At 38.1% G+C, this 16,388-nt stretch overlaps 1 long non-coding RNA gene across 1 annotated transcript in view; it reads left to right on the top strand.

The window, feature by feature from the left end:
* LOC125620068 overlaps positions 1 to 16,388 on the top strand; it is a 40,586-nt gene that overhangs the window by 23,276 nt on the left and 922 nt on the right. The window lies entirely within an intron of this gene.

Here is a 16,388-nt window from a genome sequence, read left to right as displayed (position 1 = left end):
AAGTTGGCAAATCTAAAATGAATGATTATGAAGATTGTAACTACATATATCAGGTATATATGGCCTACATATTTTCACTCACACAAAAGTATATTTTCTTGAGTCCCTAGACATCCATGTAGAGTGTGTTTATAGGATGTAAAGCCATCATCCTATGCATAAACCAAAAATGTGTATTATTAAACAGTTATTGCCAGGCCAGGTGATAAGTTGACATAATATTTGGAAGGTGTAAATACCAGGAAGGGATAGAGATTCCGAAGCTAACCATGAGGAAATGACTAATAATAATAGGTTGAAATCAAGAAGAATATAAGTTGGACTAAATATCAAAAGGAGAAAAAATAAGTCTCCTGGCTACAATAACTGTTAGGCTATGAAATAATTCCTAAAGGAAGTGGAGATCTCTTCCCTAACAGGACTTTGGAAATGAGGCATGCATTCTTGGAGACCCTTATAACAAGCAATTTTGCTTAGGGAATGGAAGGAGATCTTTTCCAGTTATATTTTCTCTGACTTGATATGAAAGGAAAATCTCAAAAATAATTATGTAATTACCCACTAAATGTTCACCAAACCACCTTTGAGTGTGATCCTGCATTTACCTTGTAGTGAACATTTTGTCTCCTATTCCTCCACAGCCAGGAAAAATCCCACAATCACACAATTAGTCGCAACCACATTTTTTTTTTTTTTTTTACTCCAAACTCAGTTTGATCCTAAAGGCCATGTAGTGGACTTCCACTCATCTCTGAGCACCTCTCCTGCCACTGAAAAGGAGATTTTTTTTTTCCCTAAGAAATGCAATTCCCTGCATTTGTCACAATCACTCTCCTCATTCCCCAACCCCAACTGCTTTCTCTCACCAGACAGTTTCGTAGTTTACAGAGAAGTGAAATATAAACTTCTGAGAATACTAAACTCCTGCTCCATTTACAAATTGATCCATAATTTCTCTTCTTCCCTATGGAAGCCTATCCCCTCCGTGAAAAAAAAAAAGGCATGAAAAAGATACCCCCTCAAGCATGAAAAGATATATTTCATCCTCAATTTTTTAGGGGTTTTTCCTCCAATCCGCTCTCTAGAAGTCAAAATACACTACTTCAGTGAGTACAACCTAAAGATCAAGGAGGAGCCTAGGGTGGAGGCTGACAGAGTATAATAGTCAGCTTTTCATTGTTGTGACCAAATTACCTGACAAGAACAACTTAGAGGAGGAAAATTTATTTTAACTCTGAGTTTCAGAGGTCTTAGTCCTCAGTCGGTGGGTTTCAAGGCAGAAACATCATGGTGGAGGGACATAACAGAAGAAAGCCTCTCAGCACATGGCATCCAGACAGCAGAGAGAGAGAGAGAGAGAGAAAGCATAGAACCCATGGACAAGTTATAGTCCTCAAGGGCATACCCCCCAGTGACTTACTTCCTCTAGCAATGCCCTGCCTGCCTATGATTACCACCCAGTAGTTCACTCACCTATCAATGGATTGATCCAGCAAATGGATTAATCCACTGGTGAGGTCAGAGCCTTAATCATTGCCTCAAAGCCCCACCTCTGAATCTTGCTTCACTGGGGAATCATGCTTTCAAAACATGAGATTTTTAGGGAGACATTCTATAAGTAAACCATAACAGGGAAACAGGTGTGGATGGATCTTGAACCTGTAACCTAGCTTGTCACACACATATGTCAGCAGAGCTCCTCTTGGCAGAGAGTTTACAGAAATGGGAAGAAAACATAGGTGGCTCCAAGGGGTGTTGTAGGGGCTTGAAGTTAATCTATCCAGTTACCATATACTAGAGAAGAACTCTGAGAAATCCATAAGTTTGCAACTCAAGTCTATTCTGCCACATGGTTGTTGAGGTATTTTTATCAGGTTAGGGGGTGCTATGGTTTGACTGTGTCCACCCCAGAAGGATAGACTGGAAACTTATTCCCAATACAACAGTACTGAGAGATGGGGCCCAATGGGAGATGATTAAGCCATGAAGATTCTGCCTTCATGAATGAATTAACGCCATTATCTCAGTAATAGATTCTTTTACTTTGGACTGGGTTTCTTCTAAAAGGACATGTTTTCCAGGTGTGGTGGCACATGCCTGTAATACCACTGACAGGATGCCGAGGCAGGGGGATCGCAATTTAGCAAGGCCCTCAGCAATTTGGTGAGACACTGACTCAAAATAAAAATTTAAAAGGGTTAGGCATGTAGCACAGTGGTAAAGCACCCCTGGTTTCAATCTCTAACAAATAATAAAATTAAAAGAATTAGTCTGGTAGCCTTTCTCTCTTTTCCCTTCTCTTTGCCCTTATTCTATGAAATGATGCAGCAAGAAGGCTCTCACCCCTGTCTTGTACTTCCCAGTCTCCAGGCCTAAAGTCAACACATCTGTGTGACCATGACCAGACTGAGAAATAGAACATAATCGACACTAACAATTTCTTTTAATGACATCTATGTCATTACTCTTCCCTCCTATGCCAAAGTAACCACTATCCTCATTCCTATTTTACATTAGTATTGCCTTTTTCAAATACATAAACTGAAAAACACAGTGTGCATTCTTTTGCATCTAAGATCTTGCGCTTTCAAATGTGTTGGCGAGATTTATCCATTTTGTTGCATTTAATTGCAGTTATTAATTGTTTTTGGAGTTAAAGTTTTTCATTACTTCTTTTAAGTTACATATGACAGAGAGTCAATTTTGACATATTTATCCAAAGGAGGATATCTTATTCTAATTAGGATCCCATTCTTACGGATGTACCTGATGTGGAGATTCATTGTGGTGTGTTCATATATGTACATAGGAAACTTATGTCAGTTTCATTCCATTGTCTTTCCTATTCCTATCCTCCCTCCCTCTTCCCTTCATTACACTTTGTCTAATCCACTGAACATCTATTCTTCCCCTCCCCCATACCTTGTTGTGTGTAAGCATCCCCATATCAGAGAGAACATTCGACCTTTGGTTTTGGGGGATTGGCTTATTTCCCTTAGTATGATAGTCTCCAGATCTATCCACTTACTGGCAAATGGCATAAAGTCATTCTTATTTATGGCTTAGTAATATTTCTTCATATATATATACACATATATATCATATTATCTTTATCTTTTTTTCTATTGAAGAATACCTAGGCTGGTTCCATAGTTTAGCTATTGTGAATTGTGTTTCAATATATATTGATGTGACTGTGTCACTGTAATATGCTGATTTTAACTCCTTTAGTTATATAATGAGAAGTAGTATAACCCAGTCAAATGGTGTTTTCATTCTTATTTTTTTGAGAAATCTCCATACTGCTTTCTAGAGTGGTTACACCAATTTGCAGTCCTACCAGCAATATGAGTCTACCCTTTTCCTCACAGCCTTATCAGCCTTTATTGTTACTTGTATTCTTTATTTTTTAAAATTCTCTTTTTTAAAATATTTTTTTAGTTGTAGATGGACACAATACCTTTTATTTTATTTATTTAAATTTATGTGGTGCTGAGAATGGAACCCAGGGTTTCGCACGTGCTAGGCGAGCAATCCACCACTGAGCCATGACCCCAGCCCTTTACTCTTGATTGTTGCCATTCTGACTAGAGTGCAGTAAAATCTCATTGTGGTTTTAATTTGCACTTCTCTAACTGCTAGAGATGTTGAACACTTTCTCATGTATTTGTTGGCCATTCATATTTCTTCTTTTGAGAAGTCTGTTTAGTCCCTTTGCCCATTTATTGATTGGGTTACTTGTGTTTTTTTTTTTTTTCTTTCTTTCTTTTTTTATTTATTTTTGTCGTTGCCATTAAGCTTTTTGAGTTCTTTGTATAGCCTGGAAAATAACACCTTGTCTGAGCTGAGGTATGGGCAGGAATTTTTTTTTTCCCATTCTGTAGGCTTTCTCTTCATGTTCTTGATTGTTTTCTTTGCTATGAAGAAGATATTAGTTTGACACCATCCCCTTATTGAGGAAGTTGTTTTCTAAGCTAACATGTTGGACTGTTGGGCTTATATTTTCTTCTAGTAGGTGCATTTCTGTTCTAATACCTAGGTATTTGACCCACTTTGAGTTGAGTTTTATGCAGAGTGAGAGAGATCAAATTTCATTCTGCTACATATGGATTTCTAGTTTTCCCAGCACCATCGGTTGAATGGGCTAGATTTTCTCCAGTGCATATTTATGATGCCTTTGTCTAGTATGAGATGACAATTTATGTGGGTTTGTTTTTGTGTCTTCTATTCTAGTGGTCTTCATGCCTATTTTGGTGCCCAAACCATGCTGGTTTGTTACTACAGCTCTGTAGTATAATTTAAGGTCTGGTATTGAGATGTCTCCTGCTTTATTTTTCTCACTATGAATTGTTTTGGCTAATCTGGTCCTTTTATTTTTCCAAATGAATTTCATAACTGCTTTTTCTATTTCTATGAAGAATGTCACAAGGATTTTAATAGGAATTGCATTAAATCTGTATAGTGTTTTTGGTAGTATAGCCATTTTGACAATATTAATTCTGCCTATCAAAGAACATGGGAGATCTTTCCATCTTCTAAGGTCTTCTTCATTTCTTTCTTTAATGTTCTGTAGCTTTCATTGTGGGTCTTTCACCTCTTTTATTAGATTGATTCCCAAGGTTGTTTGGGTTTTTTTTTTTTTGACGTTATTGTGAATGAGATCTCATGCTTTTTCATCTTTCCTCTTATATTACTCTTTTTTCTTTAAACCCAGAAATTTAAAATTAATAGATATTATCTTTTTCCAAAAGATGATGAGAATAACAATAAATTTTTTAAAGTCAGATTGGATTATCATGAAAACACAACACTGATCATTTATTAGTACTACCTAATGAACACAGACTAGGTACCACATTCTTTATATGCATCAGTGTTGGTAATCGTCCCCAAATGTGGTAGTTATTACTATCCCCATTTTACAGTTAAAGAAACTGGGACTTAATGAGAAAAAATTGTCTATGGTCATGTATTCATTAAGAACAACCATTATCCTTACTGGAGGTGTCTAGGTCAAGCCATGAGCATGTCATTTCATGCTTCCTCTTGTTATGCCATTTTTACTGAGATTCTCTGTAAAGCCAGCTTGATGAAGTCACAGACAAGTTTGCAATCCATCTATCACTTCACTAGCCCCTCTACATTCCCTCTCTACCCACCCCTCACACTCACTCAAACTCAGTGCATACAGAAATGACTTTGTTTGGAAAGTAACCACCTACTGTGAAATGACCCAGAACCTTGCACAGTTCCATGAATAATTGTAGGAAACCAACAAATAGTTTTCATGTTCGAGACATATGTGAGTAATTGGTCAAAGTTAAGTGGCATCCATCCTACTCCGCATAACTGGGCTGTTCTCGAAGTCCTCAACCCTTGCATTCCTCTGCAAACTGTTTTGTTTACACAGGCAAAATTCTAAGCACATGGATAGATCGTAGACTGTCTTCATGACCAAATTCTAAATATTTGAAAGACAAGGAGCAGGACACAGTTGATACAGAAAAGTAGAGCTGCTAGTTAATTCTGGGGAAAAATGAAGTATATCCCTCATCATCAGGATGAAGGGAAGTGACTAAGTGCCCAGCATTCAGAGTAAGATATAGCTGAGTGGGTTCCCAACTCTTCTTATTAACCTGCTGTGAAATCTTGGGTAAATTTGTTAACTTCTTTAGCTTCTATTTCTCAGATCATAAGGTGAGAATAATAATATTGTCTATCTCCTGGGCAGGATTGTTGTGAGGGTTAAAAATAAAATAAAGTATTATCCTCAGTGCTATAAACATGGTAAGGATTCAATAAATGATAACTATTGCTTTAGGTAATATTTGATTACACTACAAGTCAACCCATCAATAAGTCCTACTGGCTCTCCCTCCAAACCATATGGCACAAATGAGGCACTTCTTTTCTGAAACTCCTTTTCTGAGTATCTGATATCCCGAATTCTGCTCTTTCATACATGGGGATCTCTGAGGACTATAACACTCTCCCTTCTGCCTGCCACACCCTAGCCAGATCATTCACAGAGGATTCCTTTCCAACATTCAGGCCTCCACATGAACACTTCAGCACAGACAGGCTTACCCAATCAAAGGATCATCTTTGCTTCTTAGAACCCCAAGAGGCTAAAATAGTGTTAAATAAACATTTGCCTTCCAAAGCAAGATTTTGCTATGTTGCTTAACTTCATGCCACTTTAAGACAACCTACTAAAAATTTTCATCATATGCTGAATAAATGGCATCTGCATATATTTTTCTCTTATCAACATAAAGTTAATTTTTTTTCTATCACTTTTTTTGATAAGGGAACCAAGGATCAAAGAATTCACTAATTGTTCTCAATGTGTTATAAGGAAATGGGGATACATGTGAAGTACCTGAAAGTAAATTGTTCTCATTTTAAATATTTTTTGTTATCATACTGAAAAACCAAGTCCCCAATCAGTGTTAATATTTCTTTAGCAGTGTTAATATTTCTTTATTTACTTATTATTTGTTCTAATTAGCTATACATGACAATAGAATACACGTTGATACATCATATATAGATGGAATGTAATTTCTCGTTATTCTGGTTGTACATGATATAGAATCCCACTGCTTTATAGTTATATATGTATATAGGGTAATCATGTCTGATTCATTCTACGGTTTACTTTCCTACCCCAAATCCCCTACCTTCCCTTCACTCCCCTCTGTCTAATACAAAGTACCTTAATTCTTCCCTAGCGCGGCCCCCCCAACCCCAGCGCATTATTTTGAATTAGCATCCTCATATCAAAGAAAACATTCAACCTTTGGTTTTGTGGGGATTGGCTTATTTCACTTAGCATGATATTCTCCAGCCCTATACATTTACCAGCAAATGCCATATTTCATTCTTCTTTAATTCGGAGTAATATTCCATCATATATATATATATATATATATATATATATATATATATATCACATTTTCTTTATCCATTCATCTGTTGAAGGCCATCTAGGTGGGTTCCATAGCTTAGCTACTGTGAATTGCGCTGCTATAAACATTGATGTGGCTGCATCACTGTAATATGCTGATTTTAAGTCCTTTGGGTATGAACCAAAGAATGGGATAGCTGGGTCAAATGGTGGTTCCATTCCAAGTTTTCTGAGGACTCTCCATACTGTTTTCTATAATGGTTGTACCAATTTGCATTCCCAGCAGCAATGTATGAGTGAGCCTTTTCCCCCACATCCTCGTCAACATTCATTGTTGTTTGTATTCTTGATAATTGCCATTCTGACTGAGATGAGATTTGTCAACAAAAAGCAAACATAGCAAAAGCCCACAGTCAGAGGCAGGATAACTTAGGTTTCACTGAGGGAAAAAATATAAAGCACATCCACAGTCTCAGTGACTGAACTGAATAGAAGTTTCTCTCTTATTCCCGGTCTATGCCCTATATGGATGGATGTTCAGGATAGAAGCAGGTATGTGCCCTTGTCATTCAGGGACCAAGGCTGAGGCTGCACCCTCCTAGAGCTCCATCATCTGAAACCTAGAGCTTTCTTCTTTTGTCACATTCAGGAAAGAGAATAGAGAAATTTGTGCATTGCCAAATAAATTATTTGGTCCAGCAAGGCTGGACTTCTCCTTAGAAGTCTTGTAGACAGAGATAGTCATACATATCTCCCTAACACAAATGTGTTCTTTTCACTATGTCCACAAAGCAACAGCACTGATCACATTGTCTAGTTAGGATCTAATAGCATCGTAGTTTCTCATGGTGCATATGCCCATGAAGAAATAGTACTTATGGCTGGTGGATTTCTATTTGCATATTATTTTAAAATGAAATTATTAAGATGTAAAACGATGAATGAAGACAAAGAAATGTTAAGTAAATTATGATATGGGTGGGTTTGAGGGGTTTAGAGATGCAAACATTGCAGCAATAGCTAAATAATTAAAATCTGGGAAACACTATTCTTGCATGAGGTCATATAGCTAGCTTGGGGCAAAAACCAATAAGATTCCAGATTTTTTTGATTCTACATTTGTTCCCTTCCCACATTGCTGTGGCCTATATAATCGCCCCAAGTCACTTCTGCTAAATTAATGAGAGAAAATTCCACTAATTATTCTTTAATTTTTTTGTATGTTTGGATGGCATATTAGGAAAACCTGAAATGATTCAACAGTCACTTTTTTGTTACTTCTATAAAATTTACTATATTTATAGCAAGAAAATAGACAAGAAACTACAGATTTTAAGTACATGAAAGCATAGTAAAGGCGACAACATCGGCACTAAATTAGTGATACTAAGAAGGAAATTATTTTCTATAAAGTTCATGCTAATTTCTGCATAAAGAAATTCAAAGGTTAAAACAATGTAAATCATCTTTTGGGGTTTTTGATGTTGATGTTTGGTTTGGAGGGTTTTGTTATTGAAATGGAGTCTTGCTGTATGGCCAAGACTAGCCTTGAAATTCTGAGCTCAAGAATCATCCTTGTTATGGTTTGGATATGAGGTGTCACCCAAAAGATCCTCTGTTAATGATCAGGGAGCTGTGATCTAATCAATGGATTAATTTATTTGATGGATTAATAATTCAAAGGGACAACTTACCATGTTGGGTAAGCAGGTGGAGTGTGGCTGGAGGAAGCAGACTACTGGGGACATGCCCTTGGAGATTATATCTTTTCCCTGGCTTGTGCTCTCTCCCTCTCTCCCTCTTCCTCTCCTTCTCTCCTTTCTCATCCCATGAAGGGAGAAGTTTCCCTCTGCCAAGTTCTTCTGCCTTCATGCTCTGCCTCACCACTTGCCCATAGCAATGGAGTCTGCAGACCATGGACAGAGACCTCGGAAACCGTGAACCCCAAATCAACTTTCCTTCTAAGTTGTTCTTGTCAGGTATTTTGGTCTCCATGGTAAAAAGCTGACTAACAGGAATCTGCCTCAGCCTCCTGAGTAGCCAGGCCTGCAGGTGTGAGCCACTGTGCCGAACTGAAATCATTCTCTTTTCGTCAGAGATTTTTGGTCCGTGGAGGTTTATAAAACAAAACTTGGAATTGACACTATCCCAGCAGATGATTTAAAAAAATCCTTTACTGATATTTACAATTTGTTCTTCTGATAATGTCTTCTTTCTTCTGTCAAGTGGAAGATCTTGAAGATCTTAGTCCTTAACTTTCAAGTGAATTTTGAAGAATGAACGGTTCCTCACCAAAACATAAAAAGTAAAATGAGCAAGCAAAGCAATATGAAAGTCTGCCACCTTCTCTCCCTCTCAAGGCAACTTCTCCCAACTAGAAACCAGAATGCTCAGATGGCTCTGCCACCATCTGCTGCTTCATACATCCCAGGCTTGCTCATTCAGATGCTGCCTCAAATATGTCCCCTTGCATTCATTTTCACACTTCTCTGATTGTTTAAAAAAAATATTCCCCTCTCTGGTTATCACAGAAAATGATTGAATTTGCTAAATCACAATAATGCTGACATAAAGCATGTAATATGTCACCCTCCCTAGAGTGAAATGTTATTATTTTAGGTGAAGAGAATCTGACTATCCCAGACCAGGACGGCTTCAGTGGTGGTGACTAGAAGATATTTTTTAACAAGTTCATTGCAGACAGCAGGCCTCCTGCCTTGGCTTCTTTGGGGTTGGGGGCTCTCCAATTACTTACTTTCCATTCAACCTGATTTAGAGAGTCTGCTGCCTATAAGACATGATTGAAAGAGGCCAGACTGTTATCCTTTAGGGACATGTTGGAGAGAAAGGACTGAAAGTTTGCTTTGCCTTCTGAGATGTCAAATCGGGTCACAGTCCTTACACAATATTTTTTTCTACCAATTTTCTTATGCTTTTATAAGCTCATACCATTCAGTTGGTTAAAGAAGCCCATTTCTGATGAGGAGTTAGAACTCCAAAGTGGAACGAAATCAATATGAATTGAGATGGGAAATGGGTACTGCACTCTACTTCTATCATATGAACAATAAATTTGTTGCCTTAAAGGCATGTGTTCTTTTAGTTGATAGCACATAAAACAAATAGGGTCCAGTGTCCATGGCATAGTCAATTTGGACACATTTAAAGGTACTCCAACTCCTGAGCTCATTATACAAGCCTTTGGGCTGAGTGCCCTTGTTGGACACCAGGACTTCCCCTCACTCCTCACTGCAGTGTCTTAGAAAGCAGAAACTTAGGTTTGAACTACAAATTAGCTGTGTGATCTCAGACCTTGAACAAAACCCTCATGCCTCATTCTAAATCTCCCTGTCATCCATAGTGAGCAGGTAGGGCTCATCCAGCTCTCAGAACTGATGATCAGAAGTCACCTTTCACTCTTGTGGACAAGGTATCTTTTTGGGCAAAGGACACTCTGCACTGTTTATCTAATTTGAAAGGAACTGTTCTGTGTGTTTTCATAATAACTTTCTCATTTAAAAAGCAACACATGTTGAGCTGCGGATGTGACTCAAGCGGTAGCGTGCTCGCCTGGCATGCGCGGGGCGTTGGGTTCGATCCTCAGCACCACATAAAAATTTAAAAAAAAAAGATGTTGTGTCCACCAAAATATAAAAAATAAATATGAAAAAATTATCTCTCTCTTTAAAAAAAAGCAACACATGTTTATTTTTAGATAATGTAAAAAAAAATGTAGATAAGCAACAAGAATAGAGCAAACAAAATCCATCCATGATCCCACCAACCAGGAAAACATTATAGTATATATAGTATATATATATATATATAGCTTCCAGATATTTGTAACCTGATTCTTCAGTTAATGATATGTTTGGACATTGTCTGTCCATGTTCTTGAACATGGGCATGCAGACAGCATGGCTTAATTCATGGGCCACTTTCATTGATTTCTTACTACCAATGTTTTAGCAGACATTGATGTATGCAAGTCCTAATGTGTAATGCTAATTTCTTAGGATGAATTCCCAAACTGAAAGTTTCTTTATCATGACTTATGCTCATAAAAAGAAATACGTGTTCTTTTAAAAGATAAGAGTAATTTGTTCTGATAGAAAACATAATCAAAAGCATACAATATAAAAAGTTGCCTCCCCACTTCCTAGAAGTAACCACGGATGACAGTTTGGTATGTGTCCTTTCAGACAATATATTTAGTTAGTCATTGATTATAAACTTTACAGAATAAGCTCTCAATTTGTCCCTAGGAATATAGTTCTGATTAAAGTAGATACCGTATGTGCATTCACGGAGCCCAAGATTTTAACAAAGCAGATCCTAAATAACACACACACACAACATCACAATTGTAACAGGTGTGTTGAATGTGTGGTACTGGTTCTATGAGAGACTAAAATAGGACTAATTAATCAACACTAACAGGTGGGAAAGAGTGAAAAGATCACGGAAAGCTTCTCTGAAAGAGTAACATATCAGTTAAAAATCTAAAAATAAGTTTATTTAGTCAACTAAGATTATGGGGACATTTAGGAGGTGGTGGGGTTCTAGGAGAAGAAGACAAGAGGGAGTTCTCCAAGTTCACCGGGTATCACTTGCAAAGTCCTCCAAAGTAGACTTGAACTTGGTGATTGATAACAACCAAGGAAATCTGAGTCAGGCAAGCGAGGAGACACTAGAGAGTTAAGCAAGAACCAGGCATGTGGCTCAAGTGGTAGCGCGCTTGCCTGGCATGCGCGGGGCGCTGGGTTCGATCCTCAGCACCACATAAAATAAAAATAAAGATGTTGTGTCCACCGAAAACTGAAAAGTAAATTCTCTCTCTCTCTCTCTCTCTCTCTCTCTCTCTCCACCCCCCTCTCTCTTTAAAAAAAAATAAGAGCCCCATGTCCCAGACTCCACACAGTGGGGAGCATTTCTCCTTTGCTCCAGAATGCATGCCTGCTTTAGGGCCAGATATGATGTGATGGGACCACAGGAACCAAAACCTCACTCCATCTCACTTCTCCCTTGCTGGTTGGCTGGTTGTTCCCAGTGAGGTGAGGTTGAGGCATGGGAGTGGTAGTAGCCAAAGGTCCCTGAAGGCCATCAGGGTTTCAGCAACAGCAGTAAGGACAGCCTCTGTGCAGCAGCAGCAGCAACAAGAGAAGCCACACCTCCACAGCTCTGTGGTGAGTGAGGCCTTCAGCTGCTTCCTAGGCTCAAGTAGGGCCCATTTCACTCTCTCACCCTAGAATTTTAATCTGAACCCATGCTGGGAGCCATTAGCCAAGTAGGTATGACAATTTCCTTGCCAGCGTACCCCATGTTGCAGTGACATTGAATGTAGGTGACCTTGCTCAAAGACCAAGGCGGATTAGGGCGTTCCCGGTTTAGGTTCCAGGTTTAAGGTTTAAGATTATTCCTGCTGGGAATAGGGCGTATCCTGCTGCCTGAGTTCCCCTTGAGTTCTCACGGGATTCAGACAGTATATTTTGGAGATAGAAGCCCAGTGGAGGTGGATTTGGGCAGAGAACGTGGATTTGGGCAGAGAACATGGATTTCCCCAGAACGTGTTTGTAAAGTGCCGGTGACAGTTCGAGAATAAAGAGTTGCTGTTTGAATCTACAAGCTATGTGGTGGCTCGTGATTGTGTGCCCAGCCAGACTGTGGCATTTGTGCCCAGCCAGACTGTGGCAAACCCAGAGTTGCAATAAAAGATTAAACATGATATGGTAGATTCATCTTGATAACCATCTAAGAAGCTGCCTACCTGTCCTTGCTATTGCTTACCCACTGGTTCTGGGTTGTGTCCCAGCGATCCTTCTTTATTTACTTATTTATTATCTATTTATTTTAATTAGGTATATATGACAGCAGAATGCATTTTGATTTACTGTACACAATTGCAGCACGACTCTCCATTTCTATGGTTGTACACAATGGAGCGTCACACCAAATGTGCAGTCATACATGTACCTAGGGTAATGATGTCCATCTCATTCCACCATATTTCCTGCCTCCATGTACTGCCCCTTCCTTCCCTCCTCTTTGCCAATCAAAGTTCCTCCATTTTTCCCATGCCTCTCCCTCCCGGTTATGGATCAGCATCCACTTATCAGAGAAAACATTCGGACTTTGGTGTTTTGGGGGATTGGCTTACTTCGCTTAGCATGATATTCTCCAACTCCATCCATTTACCTCTGGATGCCATGATTTTATTCTATTTTAATGCCCTGTAATATTCCATTGTGTATACATACCACAGTTTCCGTATCTATTCATCAATTGTAATGAGCCCACCCAGTTCCACCTGGTAATTTGTTTCTCAGAGTAAGTTGAATAGAATTGGATTCTTTCTGTCTGAGGAACCACAGAGATAGTGAGGGATTATTTTTCTTTCCTTTTTAATAGTGGTCAAATGGGACATTACATAAAATGCACTATCTCAGCTATTGTAAGTGTACACTTCAATAGTGACAGGTATGTCCATACTGCTGTGTAGCCAACCTCCAAAACTCTTTTCATCTTAGAAAACTAAATTCTATACCTATGAACTCCTCATTCCTCACCTCTCAGTCCCTGGCAGCCACCCTTCCACTTGCTCTCTCTAGGAACTGACTTTTCTAGGTGCCTCGATAAGTGGAATCACAGAGCACTTCTCTCTGTTTACACTTTTATTAGTGTGTTATGGTTATACATAATATTGGGGTTCATTTTGGGATTATTCTTCTTTTTGTGATTGGCTTTTTCACTTGATGAAATGTTCTCAAGTTTTCTCCATATTACAGCATGTCAAAATTTCCTTCCTTTCCCCCCTATTATTATTTATTGGTATGTTTTAGTTAAACCTGACAATAGAATTCATTTTGACATAATTATAAAAGCACAGAATATTTGTTTTAATTTAGTCCCCAGCACTTGCTCTTCCCCTCCCTTCCTCCTACCCCCCCTCTGTTCTCTTCCCTCTGTTCTACTGATCTACTTGCTATTTACTTTAAAAAATTAATGTCTTGTGGATGAATATACATGATGTTGAGGTTCACTGTGGTGTATTCATATATGTACACAGGAATGGTATGTCATTCCATTCCCTATCCCATCTTTCCTCCCCTCCCTTCATTCCCTTTTATCTACTCCACTGATCATTCTTCTATTCTTTTTAATTTTCATCCCTCCTCTTTATTTTGGATTAACTTCCACATATCAGAGAAATCATTCAACCTTTGACTTTTGGGGACTGACTTATTTCACTTAACATGATAATCTCCAGATCTAGCCATCAACCTGCAAATGCCATGAAGTCATTCTTCCTTCTGACTAAGTAATACTCCATTGTATATACATATCACATTTTCTTTATCCATTCATACAGAATAATATCCCATTGTATGTATATACTATATTTTATTTCTCTGTTCATTTATCCATGGCCACTGGATCACTTCCATCTTTTGGCTACTATGAAAAAAATGCTGCCATAAACGTGGATGTATAAATCTCTCTTACAGACCCTGATTTTAATTCCTTTGGGTATATACCCAGAGTTAGAATCCTAATTTTTTAAGGTGCCTCCACACACTTTTTCATAGTGGCTGCACTGTTTTACATTCCCAGCAACAGCACAGAGCTCTGATTTCTCCATGCTCATGCCAACAATAGTTATTTTCTTTTTTGAATAGTAGCCATCCTACCAACTAATGGATCTGAGAAGTTCTTTTATTTTTTAAAATATATATAGTGCCAAAGACAGTCTCTCCTATTCACAAATAGTTACAAAAAAATGATAAACAGTTAAATACTAACCCATCTCTTGGGAAAGAGTTGGCCAGCTCCTTTAACTCTCCTTAAGGCTCTGGGCCCAATCAGCTAAATTTCTTCTTGCACTCTTCTCCCTCCCCCTCCCTTTCTCCCATTAGCAATTCCTTTGAACCTGATAAGTACACTTCCAAACTGCACTTGATTTTGCATTTACTTTCTCTCATGATGAGTCTGTTAACCATTTCAGAAAGGGCTTAAATTATGCCATATTATTGAATTAAAAAACATAAGTTTGGGGTAAATCTTTCTTTTTCATAAAGGATAAGAAAGAAATTCAAGCCACCTGCAAGGAATTTGCAAATAAGATGACTAAGGCCCTTATTAAGGAATTAATTAGGATCTTTCAAAAGCACTGGTGTTGCTGGTTCTGACTTGAGATAACCTGAATTTTAAAACCCTGGGAACCACCTTGGCACCCACCTTGCAAGCTCTTCACAGCCAAAACTTAGTCGCCTAAATGTCTAGGGGCATGTTTACCTCTCTAACAGGCTGGATCTCCACGGGGTACATTTCCTGTTTTGGAACATTCTTTTTTGGCTTTTGTTCTACTGTACCTGAACCAGGAGGTCTGAAACACTGAGTGTACCTCCCTCCCCAAATTCTCTGCCAACCGCTTCCCAGCTGGGTTACTTTGAGCAAATTTCTTAAACTCTCTGACCTCCAGTGTCCTCCTCTGTAAACAGGAATAAAACTGTTTGCCTGTAGTCCTATTGTGAAGATTAATTGAATAATAGATATACATGTTCCCAGCATGATAGACATAACAAGCAGTTTAATGAATGTTTTATGTAGCGCTTTTTTTTTTTTTTTTTTGCTGCTGTTATTAAAGGAATCCACCGGAGCAATTATAAAGGAGAAAAATTTATTTGAGGGCTCATAGGTTCAGAAGTCTTAGTCCATAGAAGGCCGGCTTCATGCCTCTGGCCTCGGGGTGAGGCAGAACATCATGGTGGAAAAGTATGGCAGAGGGAAGCAGCTCACATGGTGATCAGAAAACAGAGACTCTATTCTCCAGATGCAAAATATATACCCCATAGCCATGCCCCCAGTGAATCACTTCCTCCAACCACACCCCACCTGCCTCCAGTCACTATTCAGTTAATCCTATCAGGGATTAATCCACTAATTATATTAAGGCTAGAAACCAATCATTTCTTCTGCAAACCTCTTGTGTTGCCTTATACATGAGCTTTTGAGGGAGACACCACATCTAACCCATAACAATGAATAACTCACTTTATTTATTTATTATTTTATTTATTCTGTACAGAATAAGATTGGTAGACATTCATTATCTGAAAATAAAATTATAAATGTGTTTACTCTTCAAATGTGTTTTCTGGACTATTCTTGAAGGTTTTTGAGAGCTCTCTAGAATTATAATGGGAAAAATTTCCAAGAGATTTAAATACATAATAGTGACTATAGTTACTAACAATATAATGTGTATACTTGAAAATTTTGCTGAGAGTAGGCTTCTTACCACAAAAATTATGTGATATAATGCATGTATTAATTCATTTGATTTAGTCATTCCACAACATATATAAAAATATATTGCACATCATAAATAAATACCATTTTTATTTATCCACTGAAGAATAACAATTGTATTGAATATTTCATGTTTTCAAAGGGCTAACCTTTCTTTGGAATTGGGAAT

Source organism: Marmota marmota, unplaced genomic scaffold (assembly GCF_001458135.2).
Source record: "Marmota marmota marmota unplaced genomic scaffold, marMar, whole genome shotgun sequence".
NCBI classification, from domain to species: Eukaryota; Metazoa; Chordata; class Mammalia; order Rodentia; family Sciuridae; genus Marmota; species Marmota marmota.
This window is presented reverse-complemented; position numbering and strand designations above follow the sequence as displayed.